Source organism: Rhincodon typus, chromosome 21, assembly GCF_021869965.1.
Source record: "Rhincodon typus isolate 14 chromosome 21, sRhiTyp1.1, whole genome shotgun sequence".
NCBI classification, from domain to species: domain Eukaryota; kingdom Metazoa; phylum Chordata; class Chondrichthyes; order Orectolobiformes; family Rhincodontidae; genus Rhincodon; species Rhincodon typus.
In genome coordinates, this window is record NC_063352.1 from 45,499,068 (window position 1) to 45,506,858 (window position 7,791).

The 7,791-nt window shown below is 43.8% G+C and overlaps 1 long non-coding RNA gene across 2 annotated transcripts in view; it reads right to left on the minus strand.

Moving 5' to 3' along the window:
* The window catches only part of LOC125485661, a 36,230-nt gene that overhangs the window by 22,258 nt on the left and 6,181 nt on the right, over positions 1-7,791 (minus strand). The window contains exons 2-3 of one of the 2 annotated variants that reach the window (XR_007264373.1): positions 4,842-5,034; positions 3,520-3,770 (exon numbers count right to left, since the gene is read on the minus strand). This is a non-coding gene — a long non-coding RNA (uncharacterized LOC125485661). Of the gene's footprint in view, positions 1-2,812; positions 3,771-4,841; positions 5,035-7,791 lie in introns of those variants that run through there. The other variant, XR_007264372.1, reaches the window with a different exon arrangement.

A 7,791-nucleotide genomic window follows, 5' to 3' on the forward strand; every position in this document is an offset into this window, starting at 1 on the left:
AGATCTAAGTAGGATGCTCTTTTGGAGGGCCAATGGGGATTTGATGAGCTGAATAGTCTGCTTCCACATTGTTGGGATTCTATCAGTTCAGCAACTGGTTCTTTCCCGTGACCCTCAGGTTTGAGCAGATTTCAGTCGATTATTGCAAACGCTGGCAAATACCTGCCTGTAATTCCCTCACAGCTTGCCCCAGGTCAGAACATCACTAACAGCAGTGATCACTCATTAACTTGCTGTTACTCAGAAGGCAAGCGGTCGCAGTCTGTTCCCAGAAACAAAAGCAGCTTTTTGTTTGTTTGTTTCCTCTTCATTTTTGCAGGTGCTGAATAAAAGTGAATATTTTCAATGGGCTGACGTCTTTTCAGGATGGGACAGTCCCACATTGAACAATGAGAAGATGCTGGGCTATACTGGGCACTGGGAACAGAGTAATTCTCCCTGTGACAGAGCCTCTGAGATGGGATGATGGTAAGAATGAGCAACTGGTGTAATTTGGTTCTCCAATAGCAAGACCGTGCAGTTACATTTACAATGAATTGCCACCTGTGTGCTTGGCGGAGTGTTTCATTTTGGTTCCTCTTCCACAGTGGGCACAGTGTTTGGGGGGTGGGGTGGGGGGGCGGGCAGGTCCTGACTGGCAGCACTTGACCTGATACACAACTGGGCTGTGACACCAGGAATTCAAGGAGGTCCCACAGTGGTGAATACATCTCCTCTTGTCAGGGGAAGATAGCATGAGTTGGGTGCCATTGAAGCATCTACCAAGACGAACACTACAATAAAACCCATCGGGTCTCATGGAGAGAGGAACCCTCATGAAATTGACACTTTGCCAATCTCTGGTAAAATTCAGCCCTGTGAAATGTTCTGTTGTTAACTCGGTATGATTAATCATTCATCTGAAAGTGATTTTTCCGATTCCCATTTACCACTGTGATGGTTCTAATCCCTTCATGTTGAGAGGACGTGTTCAATGCATTTTGAATTTGGTTGTTGTGCTATGTGAGCTGACAATGGTTCAGATGCATGATTGCTTACAACTCAATGTACACTGTTAGATATCGACAAAGCTTTTATGCAAATAGTTGAAACACTGTTGTCATGAAATGAGTCATTTATGAACTGTGTATCCAATCCATTCATGCAGATAAAACAGGCATTGCTAAAAATACAACCGTCAGTTCCATTATCTAGCCTCAATGCAATGTCAGGAGCAAATGAGATTCAGGAAGTGTTTACCTGCTCCCTCTCTGTGGTGAATTTCTAACAATAGGATATTGCAGAAGTTAACAAGAATAGTTCCAGTCAGCCTCAAAGTGAAGGTGCAATGATTAAGTGAACCACTGGAGTGCAGTGTAAGCTCCTTTTAAATGATGTTCAGTCCAAGAAGCTCTCTTCCACACTTGACTTCAACGCTGCTGAAGACTCATCTAGACTCAAAACATTAGCTTGCTCTCTCTCCACAGCTGCTGTCTGACCGGCTATGATCTCCAGCACTTTTTTGTTTTCAGAGCAGATTCCAGCTTCTGCAGTAATTTGTTCCTACTGTATGTCTGCCTGATTCTATACAATTTGGAAAGATTAGGTTTCCACAGCAAGAAATGTAATCCGATATTGGCCACTTTTCAGCCTGTTTCGTGCTATTGCATTAAGCACTCTGCTCCATTGACTAAAAGGAGCTCCATTGTAGAGTTCTGGAGTGTGAAAAGTTGCAAGATTTGACAGTTAAACAAAGAACTAAATAACTGTTTCCATTCAAAGTCATTACTGAACACTTTAAGGATAATGTGAGATTGAGTGGAGGAATGATCACTGTTCCCTAATGTAAAGGCACTTGCTGAGTGAGCAGACCTGGACACTCCAGTTTAGAATCAGTATTGCCGGGCCAGCTAAACTCAACACGGCTAGGAGCTGAGATTCTAAGTTCTCCGGAGTTGAGAAATAAGGAAACAATCAGGATTTATACCTCTGACCACTGTCCAATGGCTTCTGTTGGGAAATGCATGTGGAGACGTTAAATGGATTGTGCTCCACTGCAATGTGACCTACATTTTAAAACCACAGGAGCCCTACAGTGTGGAAGGAGGCCATATACAGCACTGGTGCCCCATTACCACCACTGCAACATGTTCATAACATGCTCAAGCTTCTACTGCTGTTACACGATGAATTCTCATACAGGCACAACCAGCCCTCGTACAGACTCTGTCTGAAAGTGGTCAGCCCCTCATCCCATCAGCCCCTCCTTCACCCTTTGAGGAAGAAGGCACGGATCCCGCGGAAGATACATTGGCAAGGCTGCCTGCTGCACCAGCTCTGACGCCAACACCTCGATTAGATACAGGAGCACGTCGCTGCCATCTCTCTGTTGCTGGGCAAGGGTAAAACCAGCCCAGATCACTGGCACTCAGAGGACTGCCAGAGACCAGGCATCTGCTCGTCCACAAACAACTGATGACGCCATGATGTCAGTCATTGATTGGTTTATTCAAATGTACAGATGCAGTCAGAGTAACAGCAGGCAAGTTTCTCCAGACTGAAGAATGGAGGAATCAAACAATGTTATCAGTTGAGGTAGGCAATGGCGTAGTAGTATTATTGCTAGTTTATGAATCCAGAGACACGGTAATGTTCTGGGGACCTAGGTTCAAATCCTGTGATGGCCAGACGGTAGAATTTGAATTCAATAATAATCTAGAGAGAAGAGTTTGATTGTTAGAGGAAAAACCTATCTGCTTCATGAATGTCTTTCAGAGAAGAAAATCTACCATTCTTACCTGGTCTGGTCTACATGTGACTTCAGAACCCCAGCAATGTGGTTGACTCTTAATTGTCCCCCAGGCAATAAATGCTGGCCAGGCCAGAGATGCCCTCATCCCATGAATGAATAATTTTTTAAAAAGTCCCATGCTGCATCTGGGTGTCTCCATGGTTAGGTCACTGTAGAGAGTCAGTTCCAGGAGAACACTCAGTGGCTGTTGGAAATGTACACAGACTTGTCGTCCATCACTTCAGCCACTGGTATGTAGAATCAATGGCAAGGCAAGAAGGAAGATAAGTGATCTTGACCTTACTCCAGGTGCCCCTTCCTCCCTCAGAGGCAAGGGAATACCAGGAGGTACCCAACCAGAGGAAGAATCTGAGATAGATCCCAACAATTTCCTTTCAGGGCACAATGGAGGTTCCTCCAGGCTCCTCCATTTCCCCCTTGACAATGGATCCCGTAACCCTGTGGAAGTTGCAGATGAAGAGGGTATGCCTGCATCTGAACACACTCAACGTGATTGGTTAGAGGACCCACAAACTCCACCAGTGCCATCTGCCCAAACCTTCCAAGCCAAGACGCTCCGCTACAGAGCAAGCTCCCTCCGTCCTAGCTGCAGAGCCTAGGAACTGCACCTAGACACAGGAGGAGAGAAAGAAAATCTAAAATACTCTGACAGCACTTCAGTTTCACAGGCATCACTTCTTTGTACCTACCAACATCTGTAAAGTTATATATGCACTTTCAATCAATACCTGTCTGATTGATTTGATGCGGAGATGCCAGCGTTGGACTGGGGTGGACAACGTCAGAAGTCACATGACACTCATGTGACTTGGCCAATGTTATCTACCTCGTACACTGCAGGAAAGGATACCCTGAGGCATGGTATATCAGTGAGATCCTGGAGGTGCTACAACAACGGGTTAATGGACACCATGCAACCATCGCCAGGCAGGAGTGTTCCCTCCCAGTCAAGGACATTCAGCCTCTGATCTTCAAGTACCTTCGAGATACACAACAACACAGAATCACCGAGCAGAAACTGAAGCCAAGTTCCATACCCACAAGATCAATTGTGATCTTAGGTTCATGTCATACTACGTGTAACCCTGCCATACTGTTCTGTGTAAAATCTTCTGCACTGTCCTGTTTTGACACCATCACCTTGATAACTTGTTATTATCTCTCTACCTCAATTAGTTTGTACAGTTTCAGATTATTTATTACCTTGGTTAGACTCTCGTCATACGACACTTACAGCTGTCATGTCATTCCAGCCATTTGGTTTGTCTCTAGCACCATGATATTTTTAACTCTTCGTAATTACTTGGAACATAGGTCATCCTAGGGGAGAACATAGGGGCGGCACGGTGATTCAGTGGTTAGCATTGCTGCCTCACAGCACCAGGGACCTGGGTTCAATTCCACCCTCGGGCAACTACCTGTGTGGGGTTTGCACATTCTCCCTGTGTCTGCATGGGTTTCCTCCGGGTGCTCTAGTTTCCACCCACAGTCCAAAGATGTACAGGCTAGGTGGATTGACCATGCTAAATTGCCCATAGTGTTCAGGGATGTACAGATTAGGTGGGATATGGCAATATGCATCTGGGTGGGACACTGAGGGTCAGCATGGACTTGTTGGGCTGAAGGGCCTGTTTCCACACTGTAGGGATTCTATAAAATCCCTTCACCTGTTGAAGTTTTACTCATGCCATTTGACACTTTTGATCACATGCAAAGACTGGTTATTCAGTCTGTCAATACACCATTCACACCATTTGTATTTATCTTTCGTCACTTAATTACCTGGACTATTTTACCATTATTTCTCTACATAAAAATTCTGAGCCTGTGTGCTTCCCTCCACTTCACTTGTTGGAGGAGCAGCACTCCAAAATGTTGTGATTTCAAATAAACCTGCTGGACTATAACCTGGTGCAGTGTGACTTCTGACTTGTCTGATTGGCTGCCATTGTAGCTGTCAAACTGGGCTCAGTGTCTACCATATCAGAGTTAATCACCCTCTTAAACATCCCAAGGAGAATAGAAGTTATACTGGCGAGGTATTACTCACCTCTGAAAAGCATCTTGGAGAGCACCAGGTTTCACCAATCCTTCAAACTTGCGTCCACGAGTGCGGTCAAAACTTAGCACCTTGATGAAGAGATTACGGAAGGTCAATTTACAGGGACCGCTTTGTAATAGGGCCTTGCTCCCAGTCATGTTGCACACACATGGCCACTGTGCGTGTCTGCTCGTGTGTGAGTCTGTATGTGACAGACAACATGAATATTCATGAGTGTTTGCTTGTCTCAGGTTAGATGTTCATTCTATCAATGTGTCTTATATTGAAGCATATCCTCGATTCAGGGTGGTTGATGTCTAATGCTACATTAACACCCAAACTCTGTCTAATACAAACAAGTCCACCCTGTCCTCATAGACAAAAAAAAAGACCTGCTGATGCACAGTGAAACCTGGGAAAACTGCACACTACATAGAAAGAAGGTGAGATTAGTTAATAGTGAGATTAAATGCTTGCTGCTGGCAACTAAGATGCTCATTGAGCCAGTTGAAAATCAAACTTTTTTTTCTTGACATTGAGGGTCTGATTTCTTTACATCTCACTACATTTTCCCATATTTCTCGCCATTACCCACTTCCCTCAGGAGCTGAGGAAAATTCTGTGATGTATCTGTCTCTCTCCACAGATGTTGCCAGGTTGTTTCTTCTGTGTTGTTTTTGTTTTTTTACCATTTCAGATTTCCAGCATTTGCAGTCTTTGGTTTTTGTTTTAGAATGAAGTTTCGTATTTGATCAGACAGTAACAGTGAGAAAATCCTAGCCTCCCATGATGCAGCATTCATGAAAGAAGCAGAGAAGCTTTAAATAGCACATGTGCTGTTTTGAACATCAGAATCTTAAAGTATTCCATGAACATCTGGGTTGCCTAGCGTTGCCAAGATGATTGAAGATTTCGTAGGCCGAGTGTTGTTGCTATACAGCCAGCAACAATGGAATGACAGATATATTCTACAGAGAGAATTTACACCCTGAATCTGTAACCACAGAATGGAATTTGTTGCTAAATGCATGCCTTCCCAGCTATCCTATTTACAACACCCACTCAACTCTTGAAATTGTGGAGATTTCATTGCTTAATTCTGCATAATTTGTACCAGTGTAGTTTATTGAGATTATGCTTTCCTCATTAATTACTTGCAGACCTGATTGCTTATTGCTTATTTCAGTCCATAGCCAAATTAATGTTAATGTCCTTTGTGATACACAAGACATTTTGAGATTTGTTCCAGAATTTACAAGCCTTGAAGGGCTTCCCACTTTCTGCTCCAAGTTTTGTTGCCGGTTTGCTATCTAGTCCTCGTACAGGTGCCAGTGGAGGATTCTACAGCAATGCTGTCTCTGGAGAGAAAGACAGACCCGAAATGCTAAACATGTGAGACAACCTTCCTCACAAAGCTTACAGACAATCATTTGTAACAGGCAATGCCCAGTAGTTTCCAAGTTATCATTCACCCATTTAGTCTCTACATAGAAAGTTACAAGGGAATCTCGTGAGCTTTATTGGCAACAATGAGCAGTGCAGTCAGATTCCATTATCTACAAATTCAAAGGCCTTAGGTAAAGATAAATTAGTACTTCAGGAACTGCCGTTGGTTTTACCAACAAATATGTTTGATCCATGCAAATATCCAACTCTTTATTTATGCAAAAAGGCTATTTGCTGCATGTTTCTTTACTTGCCCCCGTGTCTACCTCTCCAGGTTGGACTATGTAATGAGATGGACCAAAGCTAGGTATATGGAGTTAGGGCACAGATCAGCCATGATCTCATTGAATAGTGGAACAGGCTCGAGGGGCTGAATGGCCTACTCCTGCTCCTATATTGTTATGTAATAGATTTAATGTCATTAGAATGAAAAACTGAAATGGTTATTTTTCTCATTATGACTTTCGACCAAGCAATTTTCTATCAGAGGACTTTGGATTTGATTCGCAAATAGCTGCTTCAGATTATTACTTGCATTTTAAGGGAGCGGTACCTCTTCTCTAAGTAGCTTCTGGGAGCCAGGATGAAAATAGGAAATGCTGATGTCTTTGTTGTGGGCACTTTGTTTTCTTATACATTCATGGGATGAGGGTGTCGCTGGTTAGGTCGGCATGCATTGCCCATCCCTAATTGCCCAGAGGGCAGTTAAGAGTCAACCACATTGCTGTGGTGTGGAGTCACATGTAGGCCAGACCAGGTAAGGATGGCAGTTTCTTCCCTGAAGGACACTAATGGACCAGATGGATTTTTCCTGGTGATCGACACTGGATTTGTGGTCATCATTAGTCTCTCAATTCCAAATACTTCATTGAATCCAAACTCCAACATCTGCCATGGCAGATTCAACCTGTTCCCTGGCCAACCTTCTCAGAAGCTCAGCACAAGTTGGAAGAATGACACCTCATTTGTCACTTGGGGACCCTGTAGCCCTCTGGACTCAATATCGAGTTCAATAATTTCAGGGCCTGAACTCTCCCATTTTGGACCCCAAAACCCCACATATCAGGCCTTGTTACCACATAGTCTGCCATTATGCACTACCTATTGTTAGCCATTAACAGTCTCCATTAACAGCTATTCACTCTCCTAACCAAGATTGTTATCCACTCCCTTGGTCTGTCCAAATACTCTTCTCTCTCTTTGGGCTCTATCCCCACCTAACGTTTACTCCTTACCCCTCCCACACCCAATCTTCTATATATAAACTGACATTGTCCTAGCTACCATCAGGTCTGAGGAAAGGTCAGTGGACACAAAACATTAACTCTGGTCTCTTTGCACGGATGCTGCCAGACTTGCTGAGTTTTTCCAGCAACATCTGTTTTTGTCTCTGGATTCATAATCTCGTGGTAATACTACTGGGCTATTGCCTCCCCAGGATCTCATAATATTGAGTGTTTTTCCAGGGAAGTGATGAATCACACCATTTTTATTACAGCTGTGAGGAAATGTA